The 16,824-nt window shown below is 41.9% G+C and overlaps 1 long non-coding RNA gene across 1 annotated transcript in view; it reads left to right on the plus strand.

The window, feature by feature from the left end:
- The window catches only part of LOC117017405 (uncharacterized), a 51,275-nt gene extending 35,118 nt beyond the window's left edge, over positions 1–16,157 (plus strand). The window contains exon 3 of the long non-coding RNA XR_004422076.1: positions 15,833–16,157. This is a non-coding gene — a long non-coding RNA (uncharacterized LOC117017405). The remainder of the gene's footprint in view (positions 1–15,832) is intronic.
- The last annotated feature ends 667 nt before the right edge of the window (positions 16,158–16,824 follow it).

Consider the following 16,824-nt stretch of genomic DNA (forward strand, 5'->3'; position numbering starts at 1 on the left):
CTTTAACATAGACTGTATGCTCTTTTCCACCATCCAGCGCTGAGTTTAGTCCTCTTAACAGCATTTTAAATTTTCTCTCCTTTTAGAAAACTGCAGAGTTGGTCAAGTGAGAATCAGCAGCTTCCCTGGCCCCATTGTTTGGGAATCTGATTGGCATAAATGTTCGTAACACTCCACTTTCAGTGCATTTTTCCCAGTGTAGTTTTGATATTAAATGTGCCACTGTCAAGTTACTTTGGTCCGTGGTAGGCTAACTCCCGATGTCCTACTGAATTTTAAAAAAAATGTATGAACTTCACAATGTCTTTAACAGAGCTTTTGACTTCAACACATTCCTAGAAAGCATAGCCATCCATCCGTCTGTCCGTCCGTCCGTCCGTCCATCCATTCATCCATCCGTCACTCACTGTGTTCCTACTGTATGCCTATATCTGTTCTCAGCACCAGGGACACAGCTGTGAACAACGCAGGTATATGTACTCCTTGCCAATTGAATTCTAGTGATTTTGATCCAATAATATGAACAACATTTAATGAAATATTTTGGATGTTGGTTACTTCAGAATAGAAAATAACAGGGCTGGAAGTGACCTTAAAGATCATCTAGTAAAACCCTCTCATTTTATACATGAGGAATCTGATGATGCCAGAAGGAGAATGTAGGTGGTCAGAGGACCCTCAGCTGGTCAGTGGTCAAAAAATGATGGAACCCAAGTCTCTGTCCAGAGCATTTGCCCCTGTGATTCACTAGATCTGGACTTGGTGCCTGTGAGTGGAGCGTGCTCATTATGGTCACAGTAGGAATGAGGAATTCAGCCTCATTTCAGGTGACTGGAATCCGGGATGAGAGGAAGCACTTCTCAAATGGAAACACTTAATGTCTGTGTGGTGCATGGTGATGTCAAGTAGACTCTGCGACGTGCTGGGGGCTCCCAGAGGGGGAAAGAGGAGAGGGGTAAATGCAGTTGGCCCTGCCGCCATTTACCTGGCTTGGATTTGAACTGAAATCTGGGCTCCCAGGTAGGGTAATCAAACCCCCCAGGCCTCCCCGCCCAACCCAGCCAGTCCAGGCTCATGGTGCCTAGAATTGCACCTCAGGGGCCTTGTCCCCTTCACCCTCCTTCTGGGTGGCTCTGTGCTGTTCCTACCTGGGGGTCTTCTCCTCAGACACAGAGCTTTTCTGGGAAGACTGCTGAATTGTGACTGGACTGGCTCACCATATGTACATCATCCTCTGTTCATTTCTCTTTCATTCTTGTTCACAGTGCTTCCTGACCTGGCTTCTTTTTCTGTGTCATGTTATACACAGAAAATAATATTTGAATGGTGCACTGGAGCAACCTGGAGGAGATTTGGGCGTGTCTATATGGGACTTGGTAAAATATTCATCACATTCTTTCTATGTTACTTGAGGTTGATGAGAGATTATAAAATATACACTTTTAAGAAAGATACTAAAAAAAAAATTTGTATAAGAGTTCTAGAAATCCATAAAAGTTTTTAAATGAGAAAGTTGAGTTGGCTTCCATGAGTATTATGTTTTATATATTAGTTTTGATGCTTAAAATAACTAGAATGCAATTTACACCTCAGACTTAGTGATAATTTGTTCAAATTCTTAATATGCACCATTACCTAGAAACTTGTTCACATAAGTAGGTGATAAAAGTTTTAAAACTATTTTTTTACAACCATTGAAAAATTTACACCAGTTAAAATTACATTTAAAGGCTCAAATAGTTCTTCCTTTTCTTTCACTAGCAACAGTAATGTTGGAATTTCTTGTAATAATTTGAACGAATATCCTATTGGCCTTTTTCATATCAAGTGTTTCGAAATAATGATTGTGCGTAACTATTAGAGCAGGCATTTCAGACACTGCTGAGGGTGCACAAGCACAAATGGTGTGTGGACATAGATGTATGGGCCCTTTGCCTCCAGCGGCCCTTGCCAGTAGCCCTGGTCTAGCCTGTCCTGCCCTGTCACAACTGGCTGTACCTTGGGTGCAGACCATGGCCTTGGGTGACTGGGCACAAATCCTCCCGTGGGCCCTTGGAGACCAGGAGCAGGGGCCGCTGGAGCAGAAGCGCCTATGACCAACACATCCTGGGTCACACTCCAAGCATAGCACTGAGCAGCACGTGATGCACTCCCTGGCTCGTGACCCTGCTGTGCAGCAGTCACCCTGACAAGCCCTCTGGGCTGCTTGTGCCTATAGGGGTGGCCTGGCCCTCTGTCCTCAGGGCTGGTGCTCAGTGTCCTGGTGCAGACCCACCCTGGTCCCTGGCTGGAAAGCTCGGTGTAGCATATTGCTCCTGGAAGCATTTCTACATCCTCCTGGCCACGTGCCTTCACCCTCTAGTGCTTCCTCCATCTCTCATTTTGAGCAGAGGACATTTTTCTCCTATTCTACTGACAAAGTTGAGATTATTCAGTGAAACCACATTTGTATCTCTACTCTCCATTCCTCTCCTCCCTTTTTTTCTTTCCTCCTATTTTCATTTGCACATATTTGCGCACCACTCACTTAATGTTGCACACACTGTTGGTGATGGGTGTGCGTGGTGTGGACGATGGAGAAGACAGGTCTCTTCTGACAGGGCTACAGGGCCTGGCGCAGGAGAGCGAGTGACAACTCAGCATGTTCCACACATCCCTCCTCTTGCTCCTGTCCTTTGGCACACTCCCCAAGTTCCTCTTCTCTCTAACCCCCCCCCCCGCCCACTCTTACACCCACTTGCTGCTCCTGCTCACTCACTGCCGGTTTATCTGACGTTGGTCTCCGCCAGGCCCTCCCAGACACTCAGTCTTCAACCTCACACCATCTGGATCCTGCACTCACCACACGACAGAAATTGCTTTCTCAAAGGTCACCAGAGACTGAAATGCAGGATCGATGGCATTTCCTGAGCCCTCCTCTCCCATAGCCTCTGCGTGATCAGATACTGATGATCCCGTTATTCCGTCAGTGCTCCTTCCTGTCTCAGTGACGCCGTGTTCCCCCTCCCCAGGGCTCCTTTTCACCACACCTGGAGAGAAGAGCCTGAGGAGGGCTCGAGAATGAAGGTTGTGGGAGAGCAGGATGGACGGAGACCAGAGTGGAAAGGCAGGAACTAAATCTTTAGTGCACTGGGATTCAACGACTTCTACTTAGTTACCTTGACATTTGTGGATTTTTCCCCCTTTGGCTTTTTATCTCTCGATGTTACGGATAGTGACCATCCTCAGTAGCAGAAATGTACTTTGTACTTAAGAAACAATAGGGAACAAGTTAGTGACCAGATCCTGTTTTCCAGGCCAGTTCTGTGGATGAAATGAGAATCTCCAGAAGAGCCAGTTGCCTAGGCTGTCCCTCCACCCTCCCAGCCAGAGAAGCCACACTCACCTGGCACCCAGGGCCCCAGCAGTGCTCTTGGGAGGTCTGCTCATTGACACTGTCAGTGCCTTCCCTTCCTCTCCTGCCCTCTAAATTAAGATTTCCTCCAGAAGTCTGTGCAGAGCTTCTCTCTTCTGCTCTATCTTTCCTCTGCAGTTAAAGTCCAAATTCAAAACACTACCGTCCTTGTCTTCCCTAGATTTCACCCAAAAACAGGGCCTAAGAGAAGCACTAGGATACAGGCCATTAATTTGGACAGTGATATCAAGGAACTGGGGTGAGGAGCTTCGGAGAGTGGGACAAGTGACGAGGAGAGCTTTTCTAAGGGTGCATTGCTGGGCTAGCCACCATTCGGGGCCAGTTGAGGCTCCAACCTACTGGGTCCCCTGTGTAGGATATGCATCAGAACTGTCCCTTGAGGGACAGAGGAAGGAAATGAAGCACTGCCTCATGCAGGGGGCATTAATGGGCTCACATGCCAGGGTGGCACATGTATCAGAACCACCCTGCACCGAGGAACAGAGAAGTACTCAGCACAGCTGAGGTGATGGGCTGGGAGATGGGCTTAGTGAACGTGGGATTGGGTACAAGAGGGGTCTGACCCAGTCCCTTGGCACAACTGCTCTGTTCTGTGTGCCCTTCAATGTCCCCAATTGCCTACAAGCTCAATATGTTGAATGTCACACCAGTCATGTGGGCATCATGGGAGTGGTGTAAGGCAGAGGGCCCCAGGGCCTAGGTCTCACTCACCGTGGCTTTAAATATAGACTTCTGAAAAAGTTTTGTGTGGGTTAATTTGTTACATGCAAACACACATACTGCATTATATTTGTGTGTGTTTATGTTGCTTTTTTTAAATTAAAGTTTATTGGGGTGACAATTGTTAGTAAAGTTACATAGATTTCAGGTGTACAATTCTGTATTAAATCGTCTATAAATCCCATTGTGTGTTCACCACCCAGAGTCAGTTCTCCTTCCATCACCATATATTTGATCCCCCTTACCCTCTGGTAACCACTAAACTATTGTCTGCATCTATGAGTTTTTGTTTCTCATTTGTTTGTCTTGTTCTTTTGTTGTTTTTGGTTCATATACCACATATCAGTGAAATCATATGGTTCTCTGCTTTTTCTGTCTGACTTATTTCGCTTAGCATTATACTCTCAAGATCCATCCATGTTGTCACAAATGTTCCTATTTCATCTTTTCTTAACGCGAATAATATTCCATTGTGTATATATACCACAACTTCTTTATCCATTCATCTATCAAAGGACATTTTGGTTGTTTCTACATCTTGGCCACCGTAAATAAAGTTGCAATGAACATTGGAGCACACGTGTCTTTATGGATAAATGTCTTCAGATTTTTTGGGTAGATACCCAGGAGTGGGATTGCTGGGTCATATGGTAATTCTATTTTTAAGTCTTTGAGGAACCTCCACGCTGCCTTCCATAACGGCTGCACCAGTCTGCATTCCCACCAACAGTGTATGAAGGTTCCTTTTTCTCCACATCCTCTCCAACACTTGTTACTATTTGTCTTGTTGATGATAGCCATTCTGACTGGGGTGAGGTGATATCTTATTGTGGTTTTTATTTGCATTTCTCTGATGATTAGTGACGTTGAGCATTTTTTCATATGTCTATTTGCCAGTTGTATGTCCTCTTTGGAGAAATGTCTCTTCGGGTCATCTGCCCATTTTTCAATTGGGTTGTTTTTTTTTTTTTTTTTGTTGAGTTGCATGAGTTCCTTGTATATTTTGGATATTAGCCCCTTATCGGAGGCACTGTTTGCAAAAGTCTTCTCCCATTCACTTGGTTGCCTCTTTACTTTGTCGATAGTTTATTTTGCTGTGCAGAAGCTTTTAAGTTTGATATAGTCCCATTCATTTATTTTAGCTTTTACTTCCCTTGCCTTTGGAGTCAAATTCATAAAATGTTATTTGAACCCAAGGTCCACAAGTTGAGTACCTATGTTTTCTTCTCTGCAGTTTATTGTTTCAGATCTTATGCTTAAGTCTTTGATCCATTTTTAATTAATTTTGGTACATGGTGACAGCAATTCAGTTTCATTTTTTTGCACGTGGCTTTCCAATTCTCCCAGCACCATTTATTGAAGAGGCTGTCTTTTCTCCATTGTATGCTTTTGGCTTCTTTGTCAAAAATTATCTGTCCATATTTATGAGGGTTTATTTCTGGGTTCTCAATTCCATTCCATTGGTTTATGTGTCTGATTTTCTGCCAATACCATGCTGTTTTGATTATTGTTGCCCTGTAGTACAAGCTAAAGTCAGGGAGTGTGATACCTCCAGCATTGTTCTTTTTTCTTAAGATTGCTTTGGCTATTCGGAGTCTTTTGTGGTTCCAAACAAATCTGATGATTTTTTGTTCTATTTCTTTAAAAAATGCCATTGGGATTTTGATGGGGATTGCATTAAATCTGTGTATTGCTTTGGGTTATATGGCCATTTTAACTATGTTGATTCTTCCAATCCATGAGCACGGAATGTTTTTCCATTTCTTTGTGACTTCTTCAATTTCTTTTAAAAATATCTTGTACTTTTCAGCATATAGGTCTTTCACATCCTTGGTTAAGTTTATTCCTAGGTATTTCATTCTTTTTGCTGCAATTGCAAAAGGAATTGTTTTTTTAATTTCTTTTTCTGAGATTTCATTGTTAGTATATAGGAATGAAATGGACTTTTGTACATTGATTTTGTAGTCAGCAACTTTATTGTATGCGTGGATTGTTTCTAATAGCTTTTTGGTGGAGTCTTTAGTGTTTTCTATATGTAGCATCATGTCATCTGCAAAGAGTGATAATTTAACTTCTTCATTCCCAATTTGGATGCCTTTCATTTCTTTCTCTTGCCTGATTGCTCTGGCGAGGACTTCCAACACTATGTTGAAAAGCAGAGGTGATAGGGGACAGCCCTGTTGTGTTACTGAATGTAGAACAAAGGGCTTCAGTTTTTCACCATTAATTATGGTATTAGCTGAGGGTTTGTCATATATGGCCTTTACTATGTTAAGGCATTTTTCTTCTATACCTATTTTATTAAGTGCTTTAATCATAAATGAATGTTGTATCTTGTCAAATGGTTTTTCTGCATCAATTGATGTAATCATATGATTTTTGTCCTTTATTTTGCTTATTTTGTTTATGTAATGTATCACATTGATGAATTTGCAGATCTTGAACCATCCTTGTGCCCCTGGGATGAACCCCACTTGGTCGTGATGAATAATCTTTTTAATGCATTGTTGCATTCGATTTGCTAGAATTTTGTTTAGGATTTTTGCATCTGTATTCATCAGAGATGTTGGTCTGTAGTTTTCTTTTTTTGTGTTGTCCTTACCAGGTTTTGGTATCAGGGTAATGTCGGCCTCATAAAATGAGTTAGGGAGTACTGTCTCTTCTTCAATTTTTTGGAAGAGTTTGAGCATGATTGGCATTAGATCTTCTTTGAAGGTTTGGTAGAATTCACTAGTGAAGCCATCTGGTCCTGGACTTTTGCTTTTGGGAAGGTTTTGGATGACTGAATTAATTTTGTTACTGGTGATCGGTCTGTTTAGATTTTCCATTTCTTCATTTTCAGCGTAGGAAGGCTATATGTTTCTAAGAACTTGTCCATTTATTTTAGGTTATTGAATCTGGTGACATATAGTCTTTCATAGTATTCTTGGATGATCCTTTGTATTTCTGTGGCATCTGTGATAACTTCCCCCTTTTCCCTTCTGATTTTGTTTATTAGTGTCTTCTCTCTTTTTACCTTAGTGAGCTTAGCCAAGGGTTTGTCAATTTTGTTAATCTTTTCAAAGAACCAGCTCTTTGTCACATTAATTTTTTCTATTGTCTTTTTGTTCTGTATTTCATTTAGTTCTGCTCTGATTTTTATTATTTCCTTTCTTCTGCTGACCTTAGGTTTCATTTGTTCTTCTTTTTCTAGTTCTTTAAGGTGTAACATGAGGTTACTTATTTGGGTTTGTCTTGTTTCTTGAGATAGGCCTGTAATGATATAAATTTCCCTCTTATAACCAGGTGGTTTCGCTGCATCCCCAAAATTTGGGTAGTATGTATTTTCATTGTCATTTGTTTCTATGTATCTTTTGATCAGGTGGTTTCGCTGCATCCCCAAAATTTGGGTAGTATGTATTTTCATTGTCATTTGTTTCTATGTATCTTTTGATCTCTCCTCTAATTTCTTCTTTGACCCCGTCGTTCTTTAAAAGTATGTTGTTTAATCTCCATGTATATGTGTTTCCTCCTGCTTTCTTTTTGCAGTTGATATCCAATTTCAAAGCCTTGTGATCAGAGAATATGCTTGGTATGATTTCAATCTTCTTAAATTTGCTGAGGCTGATTTTATGTCCCAATATATGGTCTATCCTTGAGAATGTTCCATGCACACTAGAAAAAAATGTGTAGTCTGATGTTTTAGGATGAAGTGCTCTATAAATGTCAATTATGTCCATTTCATCTAATGTGTCATTTAGGGCTGCTATTTCGTTATTTGTTTTCTGTTTGGATGATCTATCCATAGCTGTCAATGATGTATTTAGGTCCCCTAGTATAATTGTGTTTTGGTCAATTTCTCCCTTTAGTTCTGTTAGTAGTTGTTTGGTATATTTCTGTGCTCGCTGATTGGGGGCATAGATATTGATGACTGTTATGTCTTCTTGTTGTATAGTCCGCTTTACCATAATGAAATGCCCATCTTTGTCTCTTGTTATCTTTTTCACTGTTAAGTCTCTTTCATCTGATATCATTGTGGCTACACCTGAGTTTTTCTGGATACCATTTGCTTGGAGTGTCAATTTCCCCCCTTTCACTTTTAGTCTATGCTTGTCCTTGTAGCTGAGATGTGTCTCTTGGAGACAGCATATGGTTGGTTTAGTTTTTTTTGATCCAATCTGCTACTCTGTGCCTTTTTATTGATGAGTTCAGTCCATTTACATTTAGGGTGATTATTGATATGAGAGGATTTCCTGTCATTCTATCTTTAGTTTTCGGGTAAGCCTGTGTCTCCATTGTTTCTTTGCCTTTTTGTTGTCTATTATTTCTGTGTGGTGGTATTCTATGATGTTTCCCTCTGTTTCTTCTTTTATTACAATATATATTTCAGTTGTGGATATTTTTTGAGTGATCACCATTAAGTTTATGTAAAAGAAAGTTTGATATTTAGGGTATTTCATTTTCTTCAGCATGCTTACTTTCTCCATTCCCATATTTCGGTTCAAGCCTTTACTCTCCCCCTTTATGTTTTGGTTGCCACAAATTGTCCCTGTTGATGGTGGTCGAATAGCCTCCTTTAGTATTTCTTGTAGTTCAGGTCATGTATTCGAAAATTCCCTCACCTTCTGTATGTCTGGAAAGGTCTTTATTCCTCCCTCATATTTAATGGATATCTTTGCTGGGTATATTATCCTTGGCTCATAACTTCTCTCTTTCAATAGTTTGAATATTTGGCTGCACTCCTTCCTGGCTTGTAGAGTTTCTGCTGAGAAATCTGATGATAATCTAATGGGCTTTCCTTTGTAGGTTACCATCTTCTTTTCCCTCGCTGCCTTGAGTATTCTCTCTTTGTCGTTGATTTTTGACCGCTTCAATATAATGTGCCTTGGAGAAGGCCTGTTGTGGTTGAAGTAATTAGGTGTTCTATTTGCTTTTTGGATTCGAGGATCCAGTTCTTTCCACAAGTTTGGGAAGTTCTCATCAACTATTTGTTTGAATATACTCTCTGTTCCCTTCTCTCTGTCTTCTCTTTCTGGTATGCCCATTATTCTCTGTGGCGGGGGAGTTTGAATCACCGTTTTCAGCCTTCTTTCCTCAGTCTTTGCTCCGAGGTCCCTGCCGTTAACGTTGGGTTCAGCCGTGTTATATGCTGTCCCCTCATCCCTGTGGGCCATAAATGGAGCCCTAACAGTCCCAGTTCTTCCCTCTCCCACAGCTGCAGTTGTTCCGGGATGCAGTGAGCTCGGAGCACTGAGATAGGTCTGCGTCTTGCACCTGTGGGGCTCCGTCTCCGCACTTCTCCCTTCCCTCCTCCCCTGCTCACGCAATTTGCCCTCCTTTAGGTGAATTCAGTAGTGAGCCTCTTCATCTTGCCTCTCTGCTGTGCAGCGAGTCCTTTGTGGATTATAGCTGTTTAATTTGTTGTAAATTCCAAGGGAAATTTCCAGAGGCTCAACTCACGCCACCATTTTGATAACTGTTATATTTGTTTTCAATTTTTAATTATGTTTGTTTTTAATCTTTCATATTTCATTATATCAGGATTATGAATGTTGGAAGTTGTCTATGTTCCTCTTTATCTCTGAGAACCATTTCTTCTCCTCCAGGGGTTGGACCAACATTGTTCTCATGCTGGACTTTTCTAGTTTTCTTGATGGAAAGAGGAGACCAGAGCTCTGTGGTTCTAAGAATCAGCCCTCTGCACCACACTTGAATTCTCCTATACTTAATCCCATCCCAAAGAGTTTAGCTCCTGCACAACCTCAGGACCAAACCCTAATCTCCCTGAAGGCAGAGTCTCTCTGCCTGTCCTCTGCCCGGCTTTGTCCAGAGCACCTGGGAACTTAATAAATTCTGTTGAATGAGGTTGATGATGACAGTAAATTTTCCCAACCCCTTATCCTTAGGTCAAGATCTGGGAGGTCTTATATCAGTGATCAGATATACCTTCCACAGGAAAAAAAAAAAGACAGTTATGATGGAAATTCACGTCTATTTAATGACAATGACAATGGTGATGGTAATTCACATCTTTATAATGATTGTTAATATAGACAATGCCCTTTAGTCCTCAAAACCATCATGGGGATAAGGCAAAAGGCACATCTAATTATCCTGATTTTACAGATGAGGAAATTGAAGCTCTAAGAAACAAAAAGTGACCTGCCAAAGATCTCATTTCCAGTAGTCAAATCCAGATCTTTTGTCTCTTACTCTAGAACTCATTGGATCAGCTAGGCATAGGCAGAAGAGGAAGAGGTGATGGTGGTGAAGTGGGTGGGTGGGGCTGTTGCTAAGGGTGAACCCCAGGTGGGATGAGATCATAGGTACAATCTTGGTACACTCGGTATGGAAAGACAAAAGCTGTGGCATTTTCAGAGATGGGGCATGTGGGCCAAGCTTTTGATGGATATCAGTTGGCAAAGCCATGGCATCCAATAGCGTGCTTGCAGTCTACGGATTGGTGGAGACAGGGGAAAAGAGGGGCCATCGCAGCAAAGAGCAGACTGTGGGCGGCTCCTAGAAAAGATCCACAGTAGATCAGAGACTATCCTGCCAAACATGGGGCCATAAGAGAGCTTTTGACAAATTAAAAAAAAAGAAGCATTTACATTGTCTTCTTAGTGAGGAAGAACTGGAGGCCAATACCAGAAACCACAATTGTGTCTTTATAGCTGCTATGTAACCCTGTAGAATAAGCTCTTACATATTTCTCACTATAGAACGTGGTCTTGAGCATTCTCAGTAAATGCTTTTGCTGTCTTCCTAAGGTCCTGAGTTAAACAATCCCTCCAGTTATTATTTTACATAGATAGTTGCGCTCCAGACCCTATTTAATGAGTTAATGTCCAGGGGAAAATCTACTCAGAATTTTAAAGTAAGACGTTGTTATAGAACTACATTGAAGAAGGAAGAAGGGATAGGCTCACCAGCCAGATGCTGGGCACCACTACACACAGGCTTTTGTTCATATAAAAGTTCAACCTGAGACCCCTCCAAGAATTCCCTTGTAGTTAGCTCAGGTTGGAGAGAGATGACCTTGTGATATTCAGATGCTGAGAGGAAGATAAACTTTGTATCATCAGTGAGCAATTTTCTGAAAGGTCACTTTTTGAAAGATGTATTTGTCCAGTAACATATTTAAGATTGCTAAGGATTTCATAGTGTTTACCCAGGGGAATAAAACACGAATGATTTTTTTGTTAGTTGAGATGTTGATTTTTCTCTACTACTGACGTGAGGTATTCTCTTATTTGGGATGAGGGCCAGTCTCCTCATCAAAGGACCCCATGATCAGATAGGGAAACACAGAGAAGCAGTCCTCAGGGTGCTGTGAAAGTGAGTTAACTCAGCTTTTCTCAGACCAGGTGAGGCAGATTGTGCCCTCGTTTAACCCTATAACCGTAATTTGGAGACCTGTCCGAGATGGCACAGATACGGGTGTAATGATGGGGGCACTCACTGCCCTCAGATTCAGCCCTTCTGCTGCAAGGTTTCACTGTTTTCAAGTTTTTATCTTTTCCCCCAACAATGTTAGCAGGATCATCTGAACTCTTTTCACTGGAGAGCCCTTGAGCGCTGGCAGACCACTGTTGTCTCCTCCGAGAGGCTTGGTGAGAGCAAGCCCTACTCCTCTTGTCAGGCCGACTGGGGTATTGCTCTCTTTCTTTACCAATGGGCTGTAAATGGGACCAAATTGCTTAGCTTCTCTGATTTTTTTTTGTGTCACCTGGAAGACGGGGATGGTGGTATTGCCACCTCAACTTAGTTCATGTGTGGGTTAAACGTAGCAATGTGTGTGGGGCTCACAGACGGTGACTGCCACACTGCAAGAGCCCAATAATTATTTGATATAAATGTGTTTCATTGATTTGAGAGGCACATTTTTTAAAATTTTATTTATTTATTTATTTATTTATTTATTTATTTATTTATTTATTTATTATTTATTGGGGTGACAATTGTTAGTAAAATTACATAGATTTCAGGTGTACAATTCTGTATTACATCATCTATAAATCCCATTGTGTGTTCACCATCCAGTCAGTTCTCCTTCCATCACCATATATTTGATCCCCCTTACCCTCATCTTCCACCCCCCACCCCCCTTACCCTCTGGTAACCACTAAACTATTGTCTGTGTCTATGAGTTTTTGTTTCTCATTTGTTTGTCTTGTTCTTTTGTTGTTTTTGGTTTATATACCACATATCAGTGAAATCATATGGTTCTCTGCTTTTTCTGTCTGACTTATTTCGCTTAGCATTATATTCTCAAGATCCATCCATGTTGTCACAAATGTTCCTATATCATCTTTTCTTATCACCGAATAGTATTCCATTGTGTATATACACCACAACTTCTTTATCCATTCATCTATCAAAGGACATTTTGGTTGTGTCCATGTCTTGGCCACCGTAAACAAAGCTGCAATGAATATTGGAGCACACGTGTCTTTATGTATAAATGTTTTCAGATTTTTTGGGTAGATACCCAGGAGAGGAATTGCTGGATCATATGGTAATTCTATTCATAATTTTTTGAGGAACCTCCACACTGCCTTCCATAACGGCTGCACCAGTCTGCATTCCCACCAACAGTGTATGAGGGTTCCTTTTTCTCCGCAGCCAATTTGACAGGCACATTTGATCCCAAATTTCATCACCTCTGCCACAGGAATGTGCCACAACTTCTCACAGTGGATTCCGCTAGGTGAGTCATGACATCATGTTCATCGCCCAAACGTGAACAAACATCGAAAGCTCCAGCCTCCAAACTCTCAGTCTGAGTGTGAGTGGCCTAGAAAACCACCCAGCGGATAACATAGGTGGATTGTTTCTAACCCATGGGAATTAAATTGTGGGAGATGGTGAATTAGGCATGTTTAGCAACCTTCACAAAGCAAGAGTCAAAGTCTGTTAGCGCTACATAATTGCAAAACCTTCTTAAGACCTCCCAAAGCTTTTCATTATTATACAGTTTCCTTTAAAAATCTTGCATCAGCCAAGCTTGTGATGGCACAGATGATATCATGCAGAAAAAACCTGAACATCACCAGCTCTGAATAAAAAATGATACAAAAGAATCAGATTCTGAATGGAAGAAAGTTTTAAGAATATCTTACTCAAGTTGTCTAACTGGCATTTTTCTTTTTATATCTGTAGAAGAATAACATATAATAAAAGACATTGCCAAAGTAAGGCTAAGCTGCTCTTTGAACAAATAGAAAATAAAAATTACATCATAATAATACATTGTATCCTAGTTTAATTGGCAGTCTTTTCTTTCTTAATAAATAGTCCATAAAATGAAAAAATACAATAAAATAATTAGTGTCTTTAGATTCAGTAAAATACAGTATTAGGTAAGTCACAAATATTTGTGGTTCCTTTAAGTAATTCTCATATGACACGATGACTTCATTGTGTTTTCTTTCCTCTGAATGAGTTCAGGGTGGTTTGTCAGTTTCTTTGTGATGGTTAATTTTTTGTGTTAACTTGGTTAGGCAACGGCATCCAATTGTTTGGTCAAATGCTAATCTAGATGTAGCTGTGGAGGTATTTTGTAGACGTGATTAACATTTACAGTCAGCTGACTGTAAGAAGTAAAACAAATGATCTTCCATAATGAAGGGATGAGGAAGGGGGTTGATTCAACCAGTCTAAGAACTTAAGACCCCAAAATGAGTTTTCCTGAAGAAGAAGGAATTCTGCTCCAAGACTGCAGCATCAGTTCTCACCTGAGTTTCCAACCTGCTGGCTTGCTCTATGGATTTCAGACTTGCCACCTTAACATGGTTGAACTTGAGCATCAATCACATGAGCCAATTCCTTAAAAGAAATCTCTCTCTCTCTCTCCTATTGGTTCTGTTTCTCTTGAGAACCCAGACTAATATAATCTTTTAATATATATTGGATAGATTTGAACAGTATGACCAATGTGTAACAAAAGAGGAGGGCAGCCTTATAAAGGTCTATGTGGAGAGAACTTTACTCAGCGCAGATTATTTTTATACCAGCTCTTTGAGTGATGGGCTGATGCTACTTTGTGACTCTCATTCTAAATCCCACATGTTCTCCATCACCATGAGACTGGTTTTGGCAGACACACATACAGACCGTATATCTATCTCAAGAAATTTCCATTTCACTGAATTGGGCCCATCGTTTCAGGCTGTAGGCATCCTTTACTACTCAGTGGGCCAGCATCTGATGTCACCCTCATATCTGTTGCAGTTGTGAGCCAGTTGTGACCTGGGAGGGCTGAAGTCTGAGACTCCTGCTGGTGCAGGTGTAGTGGTGCTGATTGCCTTCTCATGGCTGGGCGTGGAGTAGCCATCTCACTGTAGCTCACCATCTCCAGAGTCTATTGTTCTGGGCTTGGGCTACACATGGGCAGAAGTGAACGAGCTATATTAATAGTTTCCCCAGCATAATCCATCATCCCCTCAACAATGCATTTCTGACAGTTAATTAGAATCCACACAGTGGAATAGTGAACATCGTGTTTAGAATCACAATCTATTGCTGAACACCAGATCAGACAGCCTGTTGTCTCCCGTCACCCTGGATGTCTTAAGTGTTCAGCTTTCAATGCCTATTTAGGACTCTTTGGCCAACAATTCAGCCAAATGGCTTCTGAGGGCTTAATCATATTGAGGGGATGAAACCTCTACTTGTCCATGGGCAGGAATTCAAGGAAGGATAGAAGGGAAACCGCCAGTGTCCAAGGAGGCAAAGCTGGATTATCCCTACTGGGCTGCCCCTCCTGAGCCTGACGATAGGGGTACCGGAAGTAGAAGGAGTCCGAGCAATAAAGTGTGAGTTAGAAGGGACCTCAGAGCATCCAGTTCAATCCTTTCCTCCTTCAGAGGCTTAAAGAAGATGCAAACCTGGCCTCCCAACTCCCAGCCTGCAGTGTGTTCTTCTGCTGCCCCACCGGGTCTGAGACAATGCTGCAGACGGCACAGGGAGCCCTCATGGCATCTCAAATTCCTTGCTGGCTGTGGGAGATGCTATGCTCACATGAGGGCAGCCTGCTGTTTGGCAAACTGAGTCTTCTAGTCTGGTTGTCCCCGTTGTCTCAGGTCCCACCGAGGCAGCAACTCCTGGAAAACTGTCCCTGGCTCTATGTGGCAGATCTTGGCTTCTGTTCTGTTGTCACCTTGTAGGCAGCCTGTCCCATCCTGGGGACCAAGAAGAGTGTGCCTATGGGGCAGGGTTCCAGGGTTCTGGCTCTGGGACAGTCAACATTATTCAACAGCTTGGTGTCTGTGGCTCCCAAAAGAAATGTCTTGTCATGTTATTGTCTGGGGCTACAGCCAGACAATTTCTTGTGTGTACCTCCATCCCAGGCCCCTGCAGTGGTTCTTAGGGAGTCCTCGAGATTATAACTCAGCTCCATAGTATGGAGGGAGCCCGGCTCTTCCCAGCTATGGAAACAGCTCCATACACTTAGGCTCTCTGAAATTCTTTCCTCATCTATACAATGGGCATAAAACAGTGTCACTTTCTTAAATTCTAAAAGGAATAAAGAATGTAATCATATAAAGCGATCAATAAATATGTGCTTTGTGTGTGTGTGTATGTATGTGTGTGTGTGTGAAAGAGAGAGAGAGAGAGAGAGAGAGAGAGAGAGAGAGAGAGAGAGAGAGAGAGAGAGAGAGAGAGAATTCACACCTATGATCTCACTCACATTTATTTTTGGTTTCCCCAACACAGGCAGGAAGATACATCCTTGGGAGAGATGGCACCTTCCCTTCATGCCTTATTTGGGGTGCATGGACATATTTCTAGACCCCTTCTTATTTAACACAACCCTTTGCTGGCTTAGAGTGTCAGAACAAGTTTAAGATGGTGTAGATATGTCACCACTGCACTGTACACTTGATGCTGAAGCTGAATAAGAATGAACGTCAACTGTATTTTAATATATATATGGTCACAGGATGTAAAGTACAGCGTAGGGAATACAGTCAATGGAATTGTAACAGCTCTATATGAGGTCAGATGGGAAGTAGATTGGGGGAGGGTGTTTATCACTTTGTGAGGGGTGTAAATGTCTAACTATTACATTGTTTTGTATACCCGAACCTAATTTAAATAAAAGGAATATGTTAGAGACAACCAGAACTCATTTTATTTTAGTATTTAAACTTGGGAGAGTCGTGGTATGCTGGTAAACCAACTAGCAAGAAAAAAAGCCTTGGGATGTAGCATGTGCTAGTTTCAATGGAGTAAATACTCCTACCATGGCTGATTGTGAGCTTCCAGTGAGGGACATTGAACTTGGAGTTGACAAGAAGAGTGGGTCTGAGTGGGCTCTGTACCACTGGGCAGGGATAGATTGGTTATCAGTGGGGTCGACGCTGCTTGGTGGTGGAATACCTACCCCTTTATTAGCCATCTCTCACCCCACCCAAGCTGTCAGACCAAGCTGAAGCTGAGGATGCTGGTCTCCTGGCTACTTCCTAAGTCCTTGTGCAAGTCTGGAGCCGGCAGTGGCATTGGTTGGTCTGACGGGCCCATGCCACAGCCCCAGAATCTCTGAGATCCTGCGTGGCTTAGCTTTCATGGTGTGCCTTGCTGGGTGGTATTTTACTGGCCTTCATAACCAAGTTATCTACCCTCCCACCCTTTCCTAGTCCACAGTCAGGCATGGTGTAGGCATTTTATGAATGCCTGTTCAATGACAGACATTTTCAATCACGAGT

This window comes from Rhinolophus ferrumequinum, chromosome 25, assembly GCF_004115265.2.
Source record: "Rhinolophus ferrumequinum isolate MPI-CBG mRhiFer1 chromosome 25, mRhiFer1_v1.p, whole genome shotgun sequence".
NCBI classification, from domain to species: Eukaryota; Metazoa; Chordata; class Mammalia; order Chiroptera; family Rhinolophidae; genus Rhinolophus; species Rhinolophus ferrumequinum.